General features: G+C 36.3%; 1 long non-coding RNA gene across 1 annotated transcript in view; it reads right to left on the reverse strand.

Annotated features, from left to right (window-relative positions):
* Positions 1-693: 693 nt before the first annotated feature.
* Positions 694-23,574, reverse strand: part of LOC108502175 — a 61,613-nt gene continuing 38,732 nt past the window's right edge. Inside the window, exons 2-3 of the long non-coding RNA XR_001876354.1 lie at positions 3,144-3,245; positions 694-825 (exon numbers count right to left, since the gene is read on the reverse strand). This is a non-coding gene — a long non-coding RNA (uncharacterized LOC108502175). The remainder of the gene's footprint in view (positions 826-3,143; positions 3,246-23,574) is intronic.

Here is a 23,574-nt window from a genome sequence, read left to right on the forward strand (position 1 = left end):
TTGTAGACATTTTGTGACAGACATCAGATGGAATGAGACAGAATCCTGCCAGAATGAGACACTGTCCTGCACAGAGGTGAGGCCCTGGAACAGATTTCTCAGAGAAGCTGTGAATGACCCATCTCTGGAATTATTCAAGATCAGGTTGGATGAGCCTCTGAGAAACCTCCTTTCCTCTGGCAAAAGCCACTCTGTACAATCATGCTCCTTCAAAATATTCAGAGAAGGCATTGTTTGTCTTTCAGCTCACAGCTTTTATGTTATTGTTTTCATGGAGAAGATTGTTATAGATAACCATCCCTGGCAATAGAGATTGGAGTCATAACGTAGCAAAAGAAACATGGTGGGGAAAAAAAGAGGAAGAGACATAGCTATGGCAAGTGGGACATATATGGTAACAAATAAAAATGTCCATCTACTTATCAGTATCTTTGGTACTTGCAGGCTCAGGCTTCTCTTTCTAGAATTGAGTGTATAAAAGACACGTGTAACATAATTCAATTGAGCAGCAATAGTGCTGAATCAGCTGATCAGCAAACAAAGAATCAGCTCATGCTTTTTCATGACTTTACGCACCAAAAGAGACCCATAACTGCATAAAATGTCTTTAAAATCTTTACTTGACGAAGTGAGCTGTGTTTCATTTACGTAAGTGTTAGTGTAAGACTTCTGCTTTGCACAGTGACTCACCAAGCTGCAGCTGTGATGCTGCTTGTCTTGACTGAGGCATTCAGCTCACACCAGTAGGTGCAGCTTGCTTGAGGCTTCAGGTTTTTCTGGGATCAGGATGATGTAAGACCGGCCTCACTGTCTCCATGAACCTAACTAAAAAAAATAAACCTTCTCAGTAATCAAGGGTGACTAAGATGCTGCAGCTTTAATGGAAGATGACTTTACTTTTTGCTGGCTTTATTCACAACTCAGTGAAACTCCTGAGAATTTGATTCTCGTCCATTTTTGGGAAACAGGAGCTAATTTGCAATTAGGATCACAACAGAAATCTAGCGATCCTTTTTGTGAGTTCTAGTTTTAACTAGTTTTTAACTGATTAAGTCAGTTTTCTAAACTTGTCCAATAAAAATTAGAACAGGCTGACAGTACCAAGCTGGTTCTCTCATCTCCATCCAGCTTCTCCAGGAAGTACAGTGAAATAATCTGGAAACAAATCACACTTACACAGCTATGAGTGCTGCTTGGATGTGACATCAAGCATGTGGAAAGCTGAGCAAAACTCTTTCCAGGTTGCTCTTGAGAACTTGTGAAGAAACTCATACTGACCTCCCAGTCTACTCTAAACTATACCAGGCTGAGAACCACATGATTTTGGCTTAAAACTGGTGAAAGAAACACATTTGTAACATAAAGCAATTTTGTAATGTGTAACAGATAATCTAGTCCAAACTTTGGACTTTAAGAAAAATTATTCTTACTGAACTTTCTTTATTTTAATTTTTTTTGTTACTTTAATATCAGTTTAAGAAAGCCTCATCATGTAAAAATAACATCTTATGGGCATAGGTATGTTTTCAAGAAAAAAGCTCAGATAAAGGCCTTGCAAAATATTATCTGATTTACATTGGACATCAAATGCTTTGCAATCAGGGAAGGAAGTCCTTCCAATCATCTCATTCAGCTTAAACTTTGCTTGTGTATCGTACAGGGAGCTACACAATACCCAGCTGATTAAATTAAAAACTCTAGATTTGTTTTAATATGCAGAAGAAATTAAATTTCTACTGAAAAATTGCACATGCACTCTCATTCTTATGTGTCAGCAAGTTGACACAAGAGCAACTTTATGCCGCCTATGTGCATGTACAAGCACATGCTTATATATGTATATGTTTGTGTACATATAACACTTATTTCACTTCTTTTCGTATCTCTAAACATGGGAAGATATATGTCAATAGAGAATGAACAGGACATTGTGGGTCCAGGTGCAGTTTTGCACTTTGAAGTAGAAGCACTTCTGTCAACTTCACTTAATGGTTTCAGAGAACAACTATGGACACAGTAATTTAAATAAACAAAATCTCACGGCCAAATTGGGGCAAAAATTCCTCCTTTTTATATGTGCAAATATACAAATGTAGTTAGAAACAAGATGAACACTTGTCTTGAAAATTTCATGTTTACAACTCTATTTGAGGATGAAGTTGTTTGGATTCGAACACCAATAAAAAGAACTTGCCTAAACCTTACACTTTTTAATTTTTTTTACTCCATTTAAAAACCTTCTACACATACAGTTCATTGGTTTGTTGATGAGTCTGGATGTAGGAGAAAATTATTAAAGCCTTAGTTTACTGACTTTAATTTTCCAAATGCATGTGGTTAAGTCCCTTGAGTGAAATAAAAACACTGATGGAGGAAATAGATAAAATCTTCAACCTTTTTCTCTGTTAATTCTACACACTCGAACTCCAACAGCTTTATATTTCTCGAGGAAAACTTACACAAGATGAATTACAATTTTTTTAAACATGTTGAGTGATAGCAATGATTTATTTGTAATACACAAAGAAGTTATTGTCATTCTGTGATTCTAAGGGATTGAGCCATCAGAGCAGTGCTGATGTATGTCTGCCATAAACCAGACAGCTTTATTATATCAGAGATTCAGTTCTGCAGCTGTGTTTAGAGGCAATTCTATTTAAAATGTGCCTATAACTCCAAATGCCAAGACCAGCATATTTGTTTACTTTCTTGCTCATTTTGCCAGCCAAAGGCTTTTTAGGCCTCATTGCACCTATCCTTGGCCTTGGAATCTGCCAAATAATGATTTTGGAACTTTCTGCTTGATAGACATTTATGACTGTAAATTAACTTTGAAGATTTGATATATTAAGTGATTGTTTCAAAATTACTTTTGACTCAAGAATTTGTGATGTGGGGAATTTATTAAGTTAATTATTCTGGGGCAACTGTCTTGCCCAAAGAGGCATCTGTACTAGCCAAAAATCAGTGGTCTGTGCTATCGCTGTTTGAGGTTTTGTGGATGGTTTTTTATTTGATTTTGTTTGGGTTTTCTTCCTAAACACCTAAGAGCTGTCCAGGTAGTGATGAACCCATAAAGTGAACACATACTGGAAAAAGAAAATGAATACAAAAACACAGGACAAATTTCCCCTTGTGTTTACCTCTCATTGTGGACGTAGCAGAAGCACCTTGTTTGGGCTTGATTCCTCTCTTTGATGAGGTGAATTACACCGGGGATATCAGGGAGGCAAGAACTGGTCTATCTGAAAAATTGATGCAAGTCAGAAGCAATCCAAGTGTCTCTGCATTACAGCTGACTGAATTGAGTTTACATTTACAAATACTCAAGGAATTATTTCATGAACTTGAGTATTTGTGCAAGGAAGCATTTAATGAACAAAGTAAAAGTTCTAGGATGGCATACCCAGGCAGCCACAGGTCTCCCAAAACTAACAGACTTACACCAGCAGACGTTAACCAAGGATATGGTCCTAATCCTAAAATATGAAGGTGATTTTGTCTGTTTTGTTTTTATCTGTATACCCAGTTCAGAGTCCAAGTTCTGCAGAAGGGTGATGTGACCCCAAAGTTGTCCTCAGGACATGGATACATATTCAGTAAACATGAGTGTTTAATACAGCTTGCAAAAGAGCTCTTATAGTGATTATGAAGATAATAATACATCTAAATTTACATGCAGAAAATCTGGTGTTAAAGGCAAGCAGTGTGTCTCCACTCCGCACCATCTGGCTCCTTTGTTTTTGAAAGCTGTAAACTAAACAGACAATGAACCAGGACTGAAGATTTCCAGTTAAATAGTCTCTTTTAGCCCTAAACCAGCAGCTTTAATCCAGCCCAGATCAGGCATCATCTTTAAAATATCTCTTCTGCAAACTGCTAAAGAGTTTTAGTCCAGTTTCTGTTTGGAAGACAAAGGAAATACAAAATATAAACTCATAAAAATTTTTTTATTATTTTTTCTTGGAAATAGAAGCAATCCTAATATTTAATGAACCTCATCATCAAAGATGATTAGCTTTAAAAGTTAGAGTATTATAAGTAAAATTCAATGAAATGGAAAGAATAGAAATGGAAAAGTAGGATTTTTTAAGGGAAGTTCACTAAGAGAGCTGAACATGTCAAAGTTTCCAAAATGAAGAAAGTGTAAATAAAATACAAACATCTCAGGAAAAGGAAATAAAAACAAAAATTAGAATGCTTGTATATAGAATATATTAAGTTACATTAAAAAGACATGATAAAAGAAAGTCAGAATCAACAAAATAAAGGCAAGCTGAAGTCATCAGTGGAAAATCCAGACAAATTAATACTGCAGTGTCTAAAAAAAAGAAGGGAGAAGGAACTGTAGTCCATTAAGAACTAAAAAAGGCAAAAAAACTTCTAATAGTCCCAGTTTTTTATCAGATTAAAATGGTAAATCTGATTGGATTAGAAAATTCAATTTTCCCCTTTTCCAAAGGGGGAAAAAAAATTTGATCTGTTTTAGAGGAATAAAGAAGTAAATAGAAAAAAGATGTTATTAAATTTGTAATGCTTACAAAAATTTCCAGGACGTTAGTAGCATATGAGACGTAATCTGCAACATTTAAACTATTTTCAAATTATCAACCTAATATACGTTATAGACAGAAGTTCTAACTGAGACTGCTTGGGAATCTCTAGTCTTTGATGTTTAATTTTGATAATCCCCACAATTTTTCAGAGTATAACAAAAGGCTCAACACGTGTCAGCGTTTTGCAGTTATTTAAAAGTGCCAAACAGGATGACTTGGCTGGTTATAAACTTGACATCAAACATGAGGAAAATGGAAAATGGATTTAGACTATGAAGAATAAACGATTTGTAGCTGGCAAGATTTTATAGACACTATGGTGCCAAATAAACATATTTTCAGCTGATTTTTCTAGTTTTGTAAAGAAAGGAGTGTCTATGTTAGCATTTCTGATAAGGTCAGGATTCAAACTTTGAAGCAAATCAGCAGCCAGCCTCATTTTATTGCTTTCATCTCACAGCTGTGTGCAAACTGAATTCCATATAGACTGATTTTACTAGGGGATGCCTGGGACTGGTTTCTGCTGTGCACCTACTGTACCCACGTGTACCAGCCATTCTGGGGTTTCAGCGGGCATTAAAACTAGTTTTAAGCAACTGAAATGCTTTTAGTGTAGGTGACAGGTCCTCAGAGTTGCAACCTCTACAAATTCACTCCTTTTGCACCATGCCATTTGATAGTGGACAAGTATAAAAGGTAGAAAAAATTACTTCCAAATAAGGAATACTTCTTGGTATTGAGTCTTTGGTGGGATGATTCACCCGCAACTGCATAAATAGGAATTATTGTTTAATGTGAATTAAGTCCCTAGTGAAGACATTAAAGAAGTTATTAAGAGATCCAAAAGAGAAGTTATTAATAAAAAAAGGTTGCAAAATAAAAATGTTTCCTTTGGCATCCTAAAGAGGCTATTTCTGAGCTGGGGTTGTTCTATATGTTCAGCAAATAATCACAAAGCCATAGACCATAAATCTAAGGAAAACTGATGGAAGACTAAAATACTGACAAAAGACAATTAGACAGTGCAGTCTGGATTATTTGGTAAATTGGGCCCCATCAATCAAAACACATTTCCATACAAGCAAGTTGAAGGGCAAGTACATAGGAAGACAACGTAGCCTTGTCTGTTGGGTGCAGTAGTACAGCCTATAAAGCTGTGACCTTAAGTCAGTTATCTAGAGAATAGGCAGGTAACCACAGATGATTAAATGCTAAATTCTGACTAAGGGAAAACATAGGGTTCATAAAACGATCCATTTGAAAGTTTGTGTCTTGAAACTGCAGCTCTGCTAAAAGAGGTGTCTAAGTAGTGCAGGATGTTTGTATCATCTCACATGGTGAAAGTTTGATCAGATATGTGAGGACAAGGAGTGCCCCCTTCCATGCACTTGTATTATGCTTGTCCCAGTGGGATTCTAGCAGAAATGAGGACTTCAAGCATTATTGTAAGACACATTTTGTTGGTACAGAATAATAATTTCCATGGTAGAGTTTTTAATGTTAATAGATGCAACATGATTTAAGAAATATTTCCCTAAGACTCTGTCATACTTCAGCTTTCAAGTCTTGCTCTACAACCTTTCGCTATCTTCTCTTATTCAAAGAGAAGCTTTTTCCATATGAACTACTGTAAACCTATTGAAATAGACCACAGAACATACTCAAATCTGAAGAGTTTCCTCTGGAAGAAAGCAAGGATTAGACCAGCCTTTAGAGACAAAAAAGTTTAGAGAGAAGTAATTTAATTGTTAATTGTCAAAAGCACTCCTTTTCGTAGATTCTACTCTTATGATCCCCATAAATTCAATCACCAGATTATTTTGCTGTTATTATTTTGCCAGGTGTTTTATTTATTCATGTTTGTTTCTGGCCATACTACCAATATGTAGTATGCCCACACTGAAGGGCATGGACACTTGTCAAACCTGTGCCTGGTGGCATCTGATCCAAAGCACTTTCCAAAAAAAAAAATCTGTTAGAGGCTCCAAAAGGCTTCAGAATGAAAAAAATAAGATCCTTCAATTATTTAATGAAGCAATTCAGCACCCAGAGGGGTCCTTTCAGTACCTGAAGGGAGCCTACAAGAAAGATGGAAAGATTCTTTTTACATGTAGTGATAAGAGAAGGGATAATGCCTTTAAACTGAAGGAGGGCAGGTTCAGCTTGTGTATTAAGAAGAAATTCTTTACTGTGAAGGTGGTAAAACACTGGCACAGGTTGCCCAGAGAAGCTGTGGATGCCCCATCTCTGGAAGAGTTCACAGCCAGATTGCAGAGAGCTTTGAGCAACCTGGTCTAGTGAAAGGTTGTCCTGCCTATAGCAGGGGGGTTGGAACAAGATGATCTTTAAGGTCCCTTCCAACCCAAACCACTCTATGATTCTATGAAGTAAATAGAAGAGATCTGGTGCAAAACTCACCTGGGCAACAGGAGTTTCAGCATCATTTGAAGGAAGGTAAAGAAATAATCTTGTAGTTTTTGCTGAGGTTATGAAGAAACTTCACAGTCCCTACAACCACTATTCTGGACTCAATTCTGTAACTGCAAAAGTGGTTCCTCAGCAGTGCCTGCTCAATCATTTAAGTCCCAGGTGCACTCCATGTCAAGAATGCAAATACAAAGGTCACTTAATTTCATTATGCTGTGAATGCCACAGTGCTTGCTGTTGTGTCTGGAAAATCCCAATTTCAATGCCCAGTGGAATTTTAATGAAAGATGTGCACCTGTCAAGTCTGCGTGTAACTGCTCAGCAAAGCTGACCAGTCAAAAACCTATCTATAAATATAGACACAAAATAACCTCTGCCTGTTCTATTCCAAATAGAATACTAAAATGAAGAAACAAATCAGGTAACTTGTATTATTTTTTACTGATTTAAGCAATATCCTGAAATTCTGACCAAGAATAAGGCACCATAAAAATATTACAGTCATAAAATGAAAAAGGCTAACTGCAAGCATAAGCCACTCCTCAAACTTTTTCCCATTACATACATTACTGCAATAGGCAATTTTCTCTAGTAGCCTAGAACCAGAATGCCATTGTTAATAAAATTTATGATTGTAAATCATAATCTAATCTGGATTAGACTCAGCCAACATGGGTTTAGGAAGGGCAGGTCCTGTCTGAGCAACCTGATCTCTTTTTATGATCAGGTGACTCACCTGGTGGATGAGGGGAAGGCTGTGGATGTGTCTACCTGGACTTCGGCAAAGACTTTGACACCATCTTCCACAGCATTCTCCTGGAAGAGCTGGCAGCCCACAGCTTGGACAGGGGCACTTTCTGCTGGATTAAGAACTGGCTGATGTCCGGGCCCAGAGAGTGGTGGTGAATGGGGCTGCATCCAGTTGGCAGCTGGTCACTAGTGGTGTCCCCCAGGGATCAGTGTTGGGCCCAGTTCTGTTTAATATCTTTATTGATGGTCTGGATGAGGAGGTAGAGTGTACTATTAGCAAATTTGAAGATGACAGCAAGTTGTGGGGGGAGTGTTGATCTGCTGGAAGGGAGGAGGACTCTTAGAGGGACCTGGACAAGCTGGAGAGTTGATCTGATTCCAACGGGATGAGGTTCAACAAGGCCAAGTACCGGGTCCTGCACTTTGGTCACAACAACCCCCTGCAGAGCTACAGGCTGGGGACAGAGTGGCTGGAGAGCAGCCAGGCAGAAAGGGACCTGGGAGTTTGGATTGACAGGAAGCTGAACATGAGCCAGCAGTGTGCCCAGGTGGCCAAGAAGGCCAGTGGCATTCTGGCCTGGATCAGGAACAGTGTGGCCAACAGGTCCAGGAAAGTGATTCTTCCCCTGTACTCAGCACTGGTGAGGCCATACCTGGAGTGCTGTGTCCAGTTCTGGGCCCCTCAGTTCATGAAGGATATTGAGGTGCTGGAGCAGGTCCAGAGAAGAGCAACAAGGCTGGTGAAGGGACTTGAGCACAAGTCCTGTGAGGAGAGGCTGAGGGAGCTGGGGTTGTTTAGCCTTGAGAAGAGAAGGCTCAGGGGAGACCTCATCACTCTCTACAACTCCCTGAAAAGAAGTTGTAGCCAGGTAGGGGTTGGTCTCTTCTCCCAGGCAACCAGCAGTAGGACAAGAGAGCATGGTCTTAAGCTATGCCAGGGGAGGTTTAGGTTGGATATTAGGAAGAAATTTTTTACAGAGAGAGTAATCAGGCATTGGAATGGGCTGCCCAACCGTCCCTGGAGGTTTTTAAGATGAGACTGGATGTGGCACTTTGTGCCATGGTCTAGTAACCATGGTGGTGTTGGATCAAGGGTTGGACTTGATCAGAGGTCTTTTCCAACCCAGTTGATTCTATGATTCTGTGATGTGTTTTCTTTGTAAGGCTAGTAATGTGCTTCCTTACTGCTATTTTGCTCCCAGTAATGCACCTACTCTCTATCTTTTACAATATCTGATCTAATCTATGATGAAATAATTCTATTACATACAATAATCTTATGAAACTCTTAAAATACCAACATTCATTATGAAGTTCTGGAAAGATAACCTTCTTTATAATAAATTCCCTATATGAAAGGTATATTTTTATCTTCCACTGTGATGTCAGCCTGAAAATTGGCTTTAAAATACCAAGCTTAGAACATCTGCAGAATTCATGGAGAAATACAAGGTTTTACTGCTTTGCTTTAGATTTACTGTGTTGAAGAACTGAGAAAAGAAAAGAATAAGAGGGGTACCTCCTCTTCTTTCTTGGGTTTTATCTCAATATCTTACCTGGTTTCCTGTAAAATCCCATCAAAGTCCTTGCTAAGTGTACTCTGACAACTGTGGTTTTGTTCCCTTCCTGTTTAAACTGTGTAAGCACTAATAACACACAATGAATGGATCTCTGGGATTTTAATGATTGCTTTGGATGTTACTAGACAATAAATGTAGGTTTGGATTACTAGAAAATATTGAATCCAGTGCCTGATTTTAAATGTATAAGTAATGGAATTATTTAAAAGTATAAGCAAGGGTATTAGTGGTAGTTCAGTATAACTTCTTATCTTGAAAAAGAATAGTAAAAAAAGTTAAAAATATATTAGAAATCTCCCAAAAGAAATTGATAAGTAATGAAGTTGATTTGTAAAGAGGGCATGACACCAGATAAATCAATGACATGACTATTTCCTTTGTACTGGAAAAACATCCTTGGAGATACAAGATNTAAGTAATGAAGTTGATTTGTAAAGAGGGCATGACACCAGATAAATCAATGACATGACTATTTCCTTTGTACTGGAAAAACATCCTTGGAGATACCAGATACTGTGCTTGTATATAAAGCTCACATGTGCATTAGTGGACCACACTGATAATAGGTTTACAGTGATCAACTTTTTTACATAAACTCCAATTAGTCACTTCCATTAAAGATAGAAGAGCTTCAGAGTATATCAGGAAAAACAGAAAACAAATGGGAGATTCAGGCATGAGTAAAATGTATTTGTTCTGTACAGAAAAGGCACATTATCATATTTTTCATCCATATTTTCTATGTGAAAAATCATCTCAAAGAAGATGGAGATTTAGGTGAATTTTGAATATAAACTTTCACATGATGACGGTAGTCATCTGCTGCATAAACAGTTCTGATGTGGAATATGGTATTTCTATTCCTTGCATTTTTTTCATGAATAAGGCTTCTGTTAGAAAAAGTTCATTAGTTAACTTTTACTTGAGACTGTCCTGGTTTCTGCTGTAATAGGGTTATTTCTTCTCTGTGGCTGGTACAGTGCTGTGTTTTGGGACTTGGAATGAGAATAGTGTTGTTTTCTGTTAAGTCGTGTTTATCCTAAGTCAAGAACTCTTTTTTCTTTTTTCTTGTGTCTCATGCCCTGCCACTGAGGATGTAAACAAAAGAAACTGGGAAGGAGAAACTATCCAGGACAGGTGACCTGAACTGGCCAAAGGGATATTCCACACTGTAGAAAATCATGCCCAGTACATAAACTGGGGGAGTTACCTGGAAAGGAGGGCCGATCTGGGTACAGGAAGGGGGGTTTGACATCAGCCAGCAGGTGATGAGCAATTGCATTGTGCATCACTTGTTTGGTTGGGCTTTTTTTCACTTTCCCTTTTTATTATTATTGTTGTTGCTGTTATTTACAATTATTATTGTATTTTACTTTGTTTTCAATTATTAAACTTTTCTTATCTCAACCTACAAGTTTTATTTTTGATTCTCCTCCCCATTCCACTGGGGTTGTGGGGAAAGAGGAATGCTGAGCAAGTGGCTGCGTGGTGTTTAATTTCCAGCTGATCTTAAAACACGACAGAGACAACCAAAGAACTAGTAGATTTTTTTTCCATCTTATCCATTCCAGTTTCCAACTTCTGGACAGTTTTGGAACTACAAGGTATAACTTCACTAATAATTGCATACAGTGAACCGATGAGTATGATTCTTATTTAAACAAAAGCTACACAGCACTGTTCCTACAATGCAAAGCNAATCATAATCTAATCTGGATTAGACTCAGCCAACATGGGTTTAGGAAGGGCAGGTCCTGTCTGAGCAACCTGATCTCTTTTTATGATCAGGTGACCCACCTGGTGGATGAGGGGAAGGCTGTGGATGTGTCTACCTGGACTTCGGCAAAGACTTTGACACCATCTTCCACAGCATTCTCCTGGAAGAGCTGGCAGCCCACAGCTTGGACAGGGGCACTTTCTGCTGGATTAAGAACTGGCTGATGTCCGGGCCCAGAGAGTGGTGGTGAATGGGGCTGCATCCAGTTGGCAGCTGGTCACTAGTGGTGTCCCCCAGGGATCAGTGTTGGATCCAGTTCTGTTTAATATCTTTATTGATGGTCTGGATGAGGAGGTAGAGTGTACCATTAGCAAATTTGAAGATGACAGCAAGTTGTGGGGGGAGTGTTGATCTGCTGGAAGGGAGGAGGACTCTTAGGTATAACTTCACTAATAATTGCATACAGTGAACCGATGAGTATGATTCTTATTTAAACAAAAGCTACACAGCACTGTTCCTACAATGCAAAGCATCCTTTAAATGACAGTGTTTATAACCCCTATAGATTTTGATGAAAATGGCAGGAAATCTCCCTCCTGTGAGGACTGGATACGCAACTGTGACCAGATGCTTTGCCCTAGATTTCTGTGATTATGACAGAAAAAAACAACTGTAGGGCTTAAATCCTTAGAAAGAGACTCTCTACTACTTGACTTTCAGCAATATTCAGTGAACATCTTCTCAGACAAAAACTGATACATCTTCTGACTTTCAAGGAAACAAATACCACTTCGTTAATATCTGTCTTTGGGATTTGAATTTTGAACAACCAAACACTGTCATTCAACTCAGGTGGTGAAATGGTTAGTTCCCACACAGATGATCCTCAGTATTTGGTTGCTATTAGAGGAATTTTACCACAGTGTCTGCCACAGAAATTCAGTAATTTACCAGGACCTTCAAATAACTTTCTGATTTAGCTCATCTAAGAACTCTCTTGAGATATTCAGGGGCATGTTAAATATATAACCATAGTGCCATCTGTCCATCGTAGAAAGAGAAGGCAATACTACATCCACTGTTGCAAGGATAGTACAAAAACCACTGCAAAACTCTCTGATTGAGCCAATTATTATGTTTTCATTTGAGTGACTAAATATTCTGTCATCTGTAGCCTATGCCTATGAAAAATCCAGAGATCCTGTAATAGATATAAAATATGATGTTTAGCAGATAAAATTAACCTCCAAGCAGGGCAGAAAAACATAAACAAACAAACCAAACAAAAGTCCAAAATCAGAACAAAACTAGAAACCCAAGGATGAAAAATCAGGGAGGTAATATTCAATTTTGATACTGAACACTCTGATGATTCTATCACCATGCTGGTAGAAGATTGCCCTATGTCAAGTAACAGCATAACCATTAAACATTTTCTGGTTAATGCTGTTCCCAATTGCATTTTATCTCTTGGAATAAAAAAGACACAATTTTTTATGATAAACTCAGAAATGGTGAAGGAAGCACAAAAAGAATCACAGCAAAGATAAGTGAAAATAAAAGTGAATCAAAGTGATGAATTGAAGCATCTGTGAAAAAATCCAAGTTTTAGCAGAAGCCTCTGAAGCAGATTAGCACTACTTAGAAAGGTTTTTCTCATGAAGGTCTGCAGAATGAATTTATGGAGGAGCTACAACGACACAAAAGGTTCAGAAGTTCAGTGTGCCAACTTCCTTCTGAACATGCAACAGTGAAATGTAACTTTTACAGAAACTGTACTCTGTGCCAGCAAAAACCTTGGTGGCCAGACTTACAAGCTAGTCTAACATGTATGGATACTTAGAGATACATATAGCTATATACTTAAATATTTGAATCATCTTCTTTCATTCCTCCTTGAGATGCTCTGTCTGCACAGGTTTCATTTGTCATATTTCAAGAAATTTTAATTTGTATGACTGGCAAAACTCATAGATTTAGGATTCACTTCAATGAATGGATGTACTTCACTGAATGGATGGGGATAAAAAAGTGCCCAAGATAATAATATTTAGAGCTAATATTCCCAGATACTGAAGTGGTAGGTTTTTAAAAAGTCAGCTATCCAAAAATTATTCAGACATACCACTGAGTAGCTTACTTACACTAAGCAATATTAAAAACCTCATTAACAAAGTGAATATTTCAATAAAATCACAATACTGAAAGAGCAAAAAGTTTACGACCCACAAAATTGACACCAATCCAAGGAGGGATTCATCACTTATCGGTTCCTGATTTTTTTATCCAATTACTTCGTTTTATAGTCTTTGCTTTCCAACATGAATTGAACTAGTTTTAGTTTAGTTTCACAGGGAAAAATGGTACCTTTGTATTAGCCACAGAAAGTGTTCAGAATTTATGAGAATTTACTTCAAGTAATGAAAAAACATAATTAACAGTTTCTAAGAAAAAGACTATAAAGCATGATTGCATTTTTTCTACTATTTATTGCTTTCAAATTATTAACCTAGACTTTAGGAGAAAGTGCATATGGCTTCATAAAGTAAAAAATAAAAAAGCATATATTGTTAATGCTTTTCAGAAGATTTTTTTTAAAGCTGTTTTTTTAACATGAAATCCCTACGGAAGTCTTTTCTCTAAAGAAACTAAACACCTGCCAAGTCTTTTCATTCACTACTGTCTAGGTGCATCCCTTACTCAGCAGATGCTTTTCGTAGATAATGCATATTTCTGTACAACACAAAGAGTAACTATGGACCAAAAAGGCAACTTTTAGCCATTTATAGAGAGAATGCATTTTTTTTGATTTCATGAAGTAGTAAAAATAGTGACGTTAGAGGACAGTGAGTGAAACTGTCCATTTAGTGCCTTATACTCTCTGCAGCATGCAAAGGGCTTTACATGCTGGTAGCTTGTTTTGGACAATTTCATTGAAGTTTTTCATTAACATTTTTCTTCTCCTTTCTCATGATGGGATATAAAAAATGATGAGGTTTCTCCCTACTGTAGAATTTCTTCCCTGATATATGGATAATGTCTCAACTAACATATATCTCAAGTGATAGCTATAGAAAGCTCTGAAGACAGGTAAGAGTAGTATTTGTAGAACAAGCTAAATATAGCTGCATGCATAATGCTTAGAAATGAATTAATGCTTAACAATAACTCACCGTGACCTTGATTTTATTGTGCGGTATTGATTAATCACTAGCTGTTACTGGATAGTCGTCATTCTGAGAACAAAACTAGAATCACTCAGCACTTCTTTTTTTTTATCCTTTCAAGGTATGGGTCAAAAATTTAGCGTATCTACCAAATCTGTTCTGTTTTCCAGCACAAGTTTCTCTCTAGTCACCCAAACAGTATTAGGGAAAACTTACCAATTATAAAATTTTATGTCACTTGAAATAAAAAAAGTGCACGTGCATTTCCTGAATAGTCACCTATACAACTATAATTGTTTTTATATTTCCTGAAAAATAGATTTGAATTATCTAGAATGCACTGAATTTTAAGGGACTAATTCCTGTTATAAACAATTCCTTCTGTAACAAAAAAGTGATCTGATTTTTTCTTGGTTTATGCTGTCTAATTGATATACCTAGAGAATTTCTTCAGTGCTTTGTGAGCAAATATTAGCAAAAGTCACTGTGGCCGGTGAGTAAATATTAGCAAAAGTCACTGAGGCCAGTCCTCAGAGTTTTATATGTTCTTGGAGTTCCTGCTTCTACAGATCTCTGTTAAATACTTACATGTGGTCATTTTCGCAGTATAATTATCTGATCTACAAAAGCCACTAAATGCTCTTCATTCAGCAGCCTAAGGGAAGGATAAGTGTGGAGAGAATTAGCACAGTGAGGGGGAACCTTACCTATCTGCTATATTGATACTACTTTTTTCTTTTTCTAAAAAAAAAAATCTAATTCACAGCAGCCACGTTGTTCAAAATTTACCAGTATTTTCTTTTGCACGTTGCTCTGTTTATAAATCTATTTCATTGCATATTTCTTGGGACAGGAATTCCATGTTCTAATAACAAACTATTCTCTGTTTGTAAGTAATATCAATAAATCTTCTGTATTACTCAAAGAACAGTCACAGCTGCGGTCCCTTAAAACTTACATTAACTTTATTTTTCATCAGGTGTGTATATGATTTCTGTAAGAAAGTACAGAAGTACATGTATTAATTACAGTTGTGTATACACATTCATATAAAAAACCTATATATATGCAAACTAAGATAAAATAATAATTTAAAAGTTGTAAAAAGATTGGATGACGCATGACTATCTTCCTTTACATTTTTTCTATGGTAATTTTTCTGTAATAAAAAATAATGGTTTTCCCTTTCCTAGATCTAATACAGTTCAGTGTTTTGGCATGACACAGAACTCCAAACAGCTATTTTATATGTCTTTAAAATGTCTTTTTTGATGTATCTTCTGTATTTTGCTTTTGACTTTCAACAGAATTAATGGGAAATAAGTGTCAATTTGACACTCAAGGTGAAAACTGAGGTCATACCATTAATCATGTTTATGATTTACTCCTTCTCCTGTCTAAGAATTCATAGCAATGTGAATTATACCATCCTGTTGTTGTTTTTGTATATGTACATTGGACTTTGTGGCAACTGACTGACATAAAAGAATTGAGAAGAATAAATGGAAAACCTGAGCTACTTTTTTCTGATATGGAGTTATATTTGCTTTTTCTTTTTAAAACATTACAAATTTGCACTGGCAATATATAATAACTCAATAGTAAGGTACTAATATGTCATAATACCAATGAATCAACTAAGACATATCTTAGGGAACACTGAAATTTAACTAGCTGTCTTGCATTAAGGAAAAAGAGAGAATTCAGCTTTTACTATATTAATTCAGCATTTATTGCTGATGTGTCTAATCTCAACAACTGTCTATGACAAATAGTAATGTTGGGCTACATGGATAAAAATACATTGGTATTTTTTTAGCAGTTTTCATTTTGCAGGTAGAAAACTAAAGCAATTAATCATTAATACAGTCACTCAGTAAAAAATGTTTGGGAACTGTTGACTTTCTGCCCAATGTCTTAATTAAAGTGTTGAGATATCTCCTTCTGATTTCTAGTCCCAGCTTTTTTTGGCAGGTAATTCAAGTATTATTGAGAATATATCAGTGTTCTTGGAAATAAACTGTATGGTAGAATTATACCTCTAGAATTTCCAAGTGACCAGTGATCATCTTTACCATCTGTCTTGGTCTTATTTAAGACCTAGGTCTCCACTGGTCTTAATTGGTCACCATTGAAAAATCCTAATTTGCCCATCTTTGGGTCACTATTTCAGAGGTAAGAGCTGAGTACTGCAAAACTTTTTACTTAAAAGTTTACTTTCTTTGTTTCTTTGTATTTTTTGATACTTATTCTATTTCTTTTAAAATGTTTCCTGAGACAAATATAATTCAAAAGGCATGTTTGACCAAACAGATGCTTCTATCTGTGATTACCTTCATACATTAGTTACAGGGTAAAGATCTTAGTTGAAAAATTCCTGAAACCACTACTTGCAACATAATTTCTAATAATGTGAATAAAGCCAGATTCCACCTAAATCAGATGTTCCCATTTAGCGCAAATGTAATTAATTTATATAATTTTCTGTCTGTAAAGTCCATCAGCTAGACCCAAGGGGATGCCTGAGTCGCTCACAGGGCTTCTAAGATTCTTTCTTGTCCTGCCCGTAGCAGTTATAGAGATTCTGTTTATTTTGCTAAAATTTTTTCTCTTGCCTCTGTGACTCTAAGTCTCACGTTATTCCAAAAGTCATCTGACTGCAAGTATGTGCACCATTGGAGATTTGTTTTGAGGACTATGTTGGTGTCACAGCCTGTCTGCACTGTGATGAATTTTTCCCTTGCTACTAAACTTCCATTGACTTTTAGCTTTTCTCTTGCCCCCTGCTCCCCAGGGAAGGCAGAAGTTTACACTTGGCACTGTGTGACCAAAGGCAGCCAGAACACTCCACAGAAAATTCAGACCATTGAATTTACAATTTCTGTAGCCTTTAAAATTCCCACCATTCCTGAAGCATGTTTTCCACCCAATCACTGGGAGAGAGAAGGACTGTGTAGTCTTGCTGCCTTGTAAAGGTCCCAGCGACATCATTCAAACCTCTGAAGAGTTCTTTGGAAATACAATACAGCCAGCTTGCAAATTAGCCTTGGTCAAAGTTTAACAATTAGCCATGTTTCTAAATGCTCCATTTTCTAACCTAGCCTGCAATCATAGTTTTCTGGTTGGTATAAATATTTTGCTGAAATATACCATCTATTACCCAAAAATCAAATTCCAGTTCCACTCCCTGCCTGTCTTGTTTGATACACAAACAAAAAGTAGATGCATAATCAGTAGAAAAGTGTTTTATTCCAGTGTGACTTCCACCTTTTACTGAAAGAAGAACAAGCTACACTTTCTTAAATTTCATTAAATTGAATCAATGATAGGGGAGCTGCCCTCATTTAATCATAATGAAGTGTAGCAATTTCAGTGTTGAAACAAGTTCCAAGTCTAATGAATGTGCTGCTGAAAGTGCTGGTACTGAACCTGTCCTAGGATAAACGCAGCTCCGTGGCATTCAACAAGAGAACATTTTTCAAAACCTTCTCTGGCGCAGATAAGGTTGATGGGAATTCTGTCACCACTTTCAAGAAGGCCAGAGGTTCATCTTGGGTAAACAGGCTTTTCAGCAGAGACTATTTACAGAGCTGTGAGCCTCCCCTTCCTGCTGTTGCTTTCTCTCCTGACACTGCAGAGCTGAGATAAATTACCCTGTGCTCTAAGGTAAGCTCATAGAGGGGGACCCTTTGAAACCTTTCGTGGGGCAGGTCTTCCACTGAGATTTATGCCTTTGCTCCAACAGAATGAGTTGTTTACCTCATGCAGATGAAGTTTATTCCTGGGTCTCTTTTCACCAGGACCTATGTTAGCCATTGTGGGATTTTTATGGCAGTTTATGATACAATATGATGTCCAAAATTAAACACATTAAAAAAGATGAAAAAAAAAAAAAGGTTTTGGGGGCAGAGTTCAGAGTAGTCAGTAAATACAATTTTTTTCAAAGTTAAAACGAAAAAAAAATGAATGACATTTGCAATAAAACTACTAAACCAAAATGAAAAAGTTGCCTAGATAAACTCAAATTCAGACAATGTCAACAACTGAGCAAAAATAATTAATTTAATTTCAGTTGAATTACAACAATCCTGCTTACTAAAAAAAAAAAAAAAATTCCTTAAAGATAGAAAAAAATCACCCTTTAAATTGAAAAGCAATAAAATAATTTGAAAAATGTCAGCAGTCTTTTCTAAATAGTTTTTTTTTAGTTGAAACTAGTCAAAATTTATGAACAGTTCAGATAAAACCCATTTTTTAAAACTTTATTTTTTTAGTGAGAAACACAAGAATTAATATTATTTTATTGAACCACAGAGGTAGATGGTGTATTTTTGACACATTAATTAATACAAGACACTTTAAAAGGCTGTAAATCATGTAAAAGCAGTATGTCTGCAGTCGTGGGCATTTCTATATCTCATGTAATGGACGAAGAATGCTGGATGAAAACTGCCATTAACTTTACAGTCAAATGACAACAATTATTCAGTGATTAAGAGATTGTAATGACCTGATCAATTTGCATCCTTCTCACTACTGATGCAAAACTCAAGCTGTCTTTTATTTTCTGCTGAACTATATTTTGCATCCAACCATGCCATGCTGACTAAGTAATGGACTGAAAACACGAAGTTAAAATTATGTAAAATCCTTTTAATATATTTTGATATCTCTAGAACAATTTTTTCATCTACTTGCTACCATTAAGGAAATAGGATAAAGGAACTTTAAAGCCAAATAAGTATTTATCTTGGATAATAATCAAAACAAACAAACTTTTCAGGAAAAAATATATGGAAAATATGATTATTATAATTAAAAACATGTATTACCTGAACACATTCCCCATATCTTTAGTAAAACTAATTATCTCAAGCAAAGGATTAATTAAGACATTTCACCCTGTGGTGTGTGCTAGTTGATTTTTCAAAAATAAGATTGTGCAATAATATTTGGAACTCAGGTAATTTTATCCCTTATCCCCTGTTCTCCATTAAAAAGGCCTCTGGTATCAGGATCCCAAATGTTTAGTGTTCAGACATCTGCACTAGACCAAATCCATAGTAACTAACGGGTCAGGCGCAATTTAATTAACACTAATTGCTTTCCATTAACGTGAGATAGAAGGAAATTCTACAGTTCAGTCATTGCCCAGGAAAGCCTGTTTTCCTGGTGTCACTGCTATCTATCTAAATACAAGGTAATGTTTCACATTTTAAGAAAACCACTGTGTGTTTCAGCTCACCAGGATGATAACAGAGGCTTTCACGGGTTTTATTTTTTGACACTCTTGGCGGTCTGTTTTCAGGTAGTTTTTGTTTTGTGCTGCTGACCTCTGGTCTCATAGGGCAAATATTAATCTCTGTACTCTTGTACTATATAAATTAATATTGGAAATTGAAAACATAAAAATTAGTTACTCAAAATAAAAATTAAACCACACTTCAGTGGCACAGAAGAAGTTTAAGTCTGCATTCCTACAGTGTCAGTGTGATGGATTTCACACTTAAAGTAACTTGCTGGTTTTCACACAGGAAGCTTTCATCAGAGCCTGGAAACTCCAGCTTTGTTCAGAGGAACTGAGATCTACATCCAGGGAAATTACCCTGGTGTAAAACTGGGGTGGAAGCCAAAGCCAGCCTTTATGCTTTTGCTTGAACCCTTCATCCTTCAGCACAAGAACCCGAAAAAACAAGCATATTGGCAGCTGGGAGGCCAAGTCTCCTGTCAGTACAAATATATTTCAGGTCCCAGCTGTCCACAGAACACAGACAACTGAGAAAGTGGGATAATTAAGGAATGAATATATATGAATTTTGTTTTAAAGGGTTTTTTTAAAATCGGTAGAATCATGGTGCACATGTTAAGTGTACTAAAATTCACACTCAAATGTGTGAATTCAACAACCAGCATGTGACTTCAAAAGGCAAACAGCATTCTGATGGGTATCAATATAATTTATGATGTTCAAGATTTCATGGGTTCAATGAACTAGTAGATTGAAATTTTCCATAATAGATTATTTTTGAGAAATTTTCCATATTTTCAAGCTATTGTTCCACTCGAGTGGATTAAATATGAGGTTGATATATCTGCAGTGTTAGTTTTAGCAGGTTTTCTTGGGTTTCATATACTTTCATATCTTTAATATGCTTTCACTATGAGACAATAACATAATTAATAAATATGAAAAAAAGAAAAAAAACAAACAAATCTATAAAGCCATACTATTAGATTTATGTACATTTTTCCCTTCAATGTGCAGTCTTCAAAACTAAACCCAGGATAAGCAGTTTCAGTCTTCAAGTTGCCAGTACAGATGAAAAAATTATATCAAATGACAAACCAGTATCCTTCATGTCCCTTTATTTTATATGACAATCTATATTTTCTGTATTTAGGCCCATTCTAAAATGTTCCACATCTTGGCTCTCAATTCTGACTTTTGTATCTCTGATATCAGGTGAGGATAGATTTCCTGCCACTACAGAGTGTTCTGCTGATCATTAAAAATGGTGGGGAGATGGGTTCTCTAGCTTCATTGACTAATATATCAGTAAGATTTTAAATAATGAATTTTTGACCTCTTAGAGGATGAAGAACATTTTGCAGAAGGTATACAGTACTACTTTTTTATGTTATTAAGAAAAAGCTTTTACTAAGAATTAATCAAAATGAATCACAGAAATAAATTCCAACAACCTGTTGAAAAATGAAAGCTGTTGAAAAAGACCCTTCTGCTTTTATATGTTTTTTATTACTATTTTTCCCCTTCATTGTTACCTTGCTTTCAAGATCTGTATCATAACATTAATGAAAAGAGTCACAATTTTTCCTTTGTCTTGATGTGAATATTTTTCCATTTTCTAAGTTTCAATTGCTTGGAAAATTCTGGAGTGGAAAACTAAATAAAGGCAAAAGAATTCTTTTTTTTGTTCTTGCATTATCTCCTCACACAGGGAGACATGATTGGACAGTATTTTGAAAGACACTTAAAAAGTTGGTGCTGATGCAACAAGACAAATGCAGATAAGAGCAAAACGGTTTTTCTTCTAGAACATTCTCAGGGAACAGCAACGTTTTCCTGGCACATACACTGGTCTTCACTAACATTTTTTACTTGAAAGTTGTATAATTGAAAAAAGCTCTGCCTTTAGTGATGATAGAGATTTTTCAGAAAAAGTTGACACGTGGTAATAAAATCATAGGTATGTGAATGACAACACTGAATTATATTTATATGATTGTTTCTCTTCATTCAATGAATTCACTAAATTGTTCATTTCACTTTCAATAGCGGTTTAATATCTCACCTTGGCTTTGCTTACTGTTCCTTTTGAGTTCAAAAAGACCTATGCTGTCACTAGTCAAAAAATCCTTGGGAGCTTCCCATCCTCTATCTGATATCCTCTATCAGATATCCCCTCTAGTAACAATAATAACCCTACTGAAGTTGTCTGCAATAAATAAAGGTCATAGTAAGTTACAGTCATTTAGAACAAGCAATAAATCCTGTTGTCTGGAAAATGTTTATTTTAACTACTAAATAGCACTAAATAATTGAAGAACTTCAAGGAATATACAGTTTTGCTCACACCAATGTCATACTGCCTACATTCTTCTGTAATATTGAATCCCATACTAAAATCAATGTACTTGAAGAACAAGTCCTCTGATCATATTGTCAGGTACTTTATGTTATCTCAGTACCAAAAAGAATGTCCTTTATTATGAATATCCTTTTATTGTCAATAAATAAATGAATTCTAGAGCTTGAGCTCTGCTTCTGCTTCCATTCGATTATTAATAACATCATAGAAGGGATTAGGGTTGGAAGGGACCTTAGAGATCATTCAGTTCCAACTCCCCTGACATGGACAGGGACATTTTTCACTAGACCAGGTGGCTCAAAACCCCATCCAACCTGGCCTTGAACACTTCCAGGGTTGGGGCATCCACAGCTTCTCTGGACAACCTGTTCCAGTGACTCACAATCCCCACGTAAAGAATTTATTCCTAATATCTAATCTAAACCAACTCGCAGTTTAAAGCCATTCCCCCTTTGTCCTGTCACTACATGCTCTCGTAACTAGTCCCTCTCCATCTTTCTTGTAGGCTCCCTTCAGGTACTGGAAAGGTGCAATTCGGTCACTCTGAAGTCTTCTCTTCTCCAGGCTGAGCAAGCCCAATTCTCTTAACCTCTCCTCATAGGAGAGGTGCTCCATCCCTTTAATTATCTTGGTTGCTCTCGCCCTGGATTTGTTCCAACAGGTTCATGTCCTTCTAATGCTGAGGAACCCAGAGTTGGATGCAGTGCTCAGTAGTAGTAAACAGATTCGTGTGAAAACTCACGCAAAATTTTTTATATTTTAAACTACTAAGTAAAAGGTAATAAAAAGTTACCAGCTGAACATTTATACATACATATTAGACATTTGTAATTATTTGCTATTTAGATCATGCAGAGATGCATTTTGGTTTCAGCTAATTCACTGTATATCTAGCTTATGAGATATTAAGAAATATGAAAAGCATATTTGACTGTACCCTACTATTTAGGATGCCTGCAGGAAAATTAGTAATATAGTTTTTATTATTAGTTTTTATTATTTTTTAATTAGGACAGTTACATATTCTTTAATATAGAGCACACCATGTTCTGGGTCATGGGATTTTAAGATATGTCACTATAACAGTTATGATAGTTTAAATGACAAAATGTAGTTCCATTACTAAAATCTTTGTATAAAGCCAAAGGAAAATACTGATCCAAACACACAGACTGAAAACCAGAAATAGCTGACCTAGTTAGGAACTGTATAAAACATCTTCCCTGATAAATTGTATTATGGTCAGAAAGTTAAAAGGGAACCCTTTAAGATATTAGAATAATTCATTTCCATTCAGCACATTACATGGAGGCTTTACAGGCAGTTTTGATATGATAAAAACTTAACCATATACTTAAGTGCTTTGCTGAATGATACATCCTGATGTAGGTCTCACTTCCTGTGATGGGAAAATTGGAGTGTTTTTCATAAGGATGAAAAAATTATCTAATTCTGACAGGTTTATCTTGCAGATATATAGGATGTATGACAGGTTTTAGTGCTAGTGCTACTTCAGCATATCAAGGCCTGTTATGTTCTGCTGAGATATTTGATATTTTTTAGCACTGCAAGTGCTGTCTTGATGCCCTTGGCCATTTTCCCTTCCAAATGTCCATCTTGTCCACTGTGTTATCTTTATCTCCTTGAATCCCTCGGAGATGGTTGAGGTTCAGTGGTGTTGCATGACTATGCACCCTGCTAAGTTGCATCAGCTTCACGTTTTAGAAAGCACTCTGGGGTCTTTGTGGGTGGAAAGTCCCAAGAAAT

Source organism: Lepidothrix coronata, unplaced genomic scaffold (assembly GCF_001604755.1).
Source record: "Lepidothrix coronata isolate B3197 unplaced genomic scaffold, Lepidothrix_coronata-1.0 Scaffold113, whole genome shotgun sequence".
Lineage (NCBI taxonomy): Eukaryota > Metazoa > Chordata > Aves > Passeriformes > Pipridae > Lepidothrix > Lepidothrix coronata.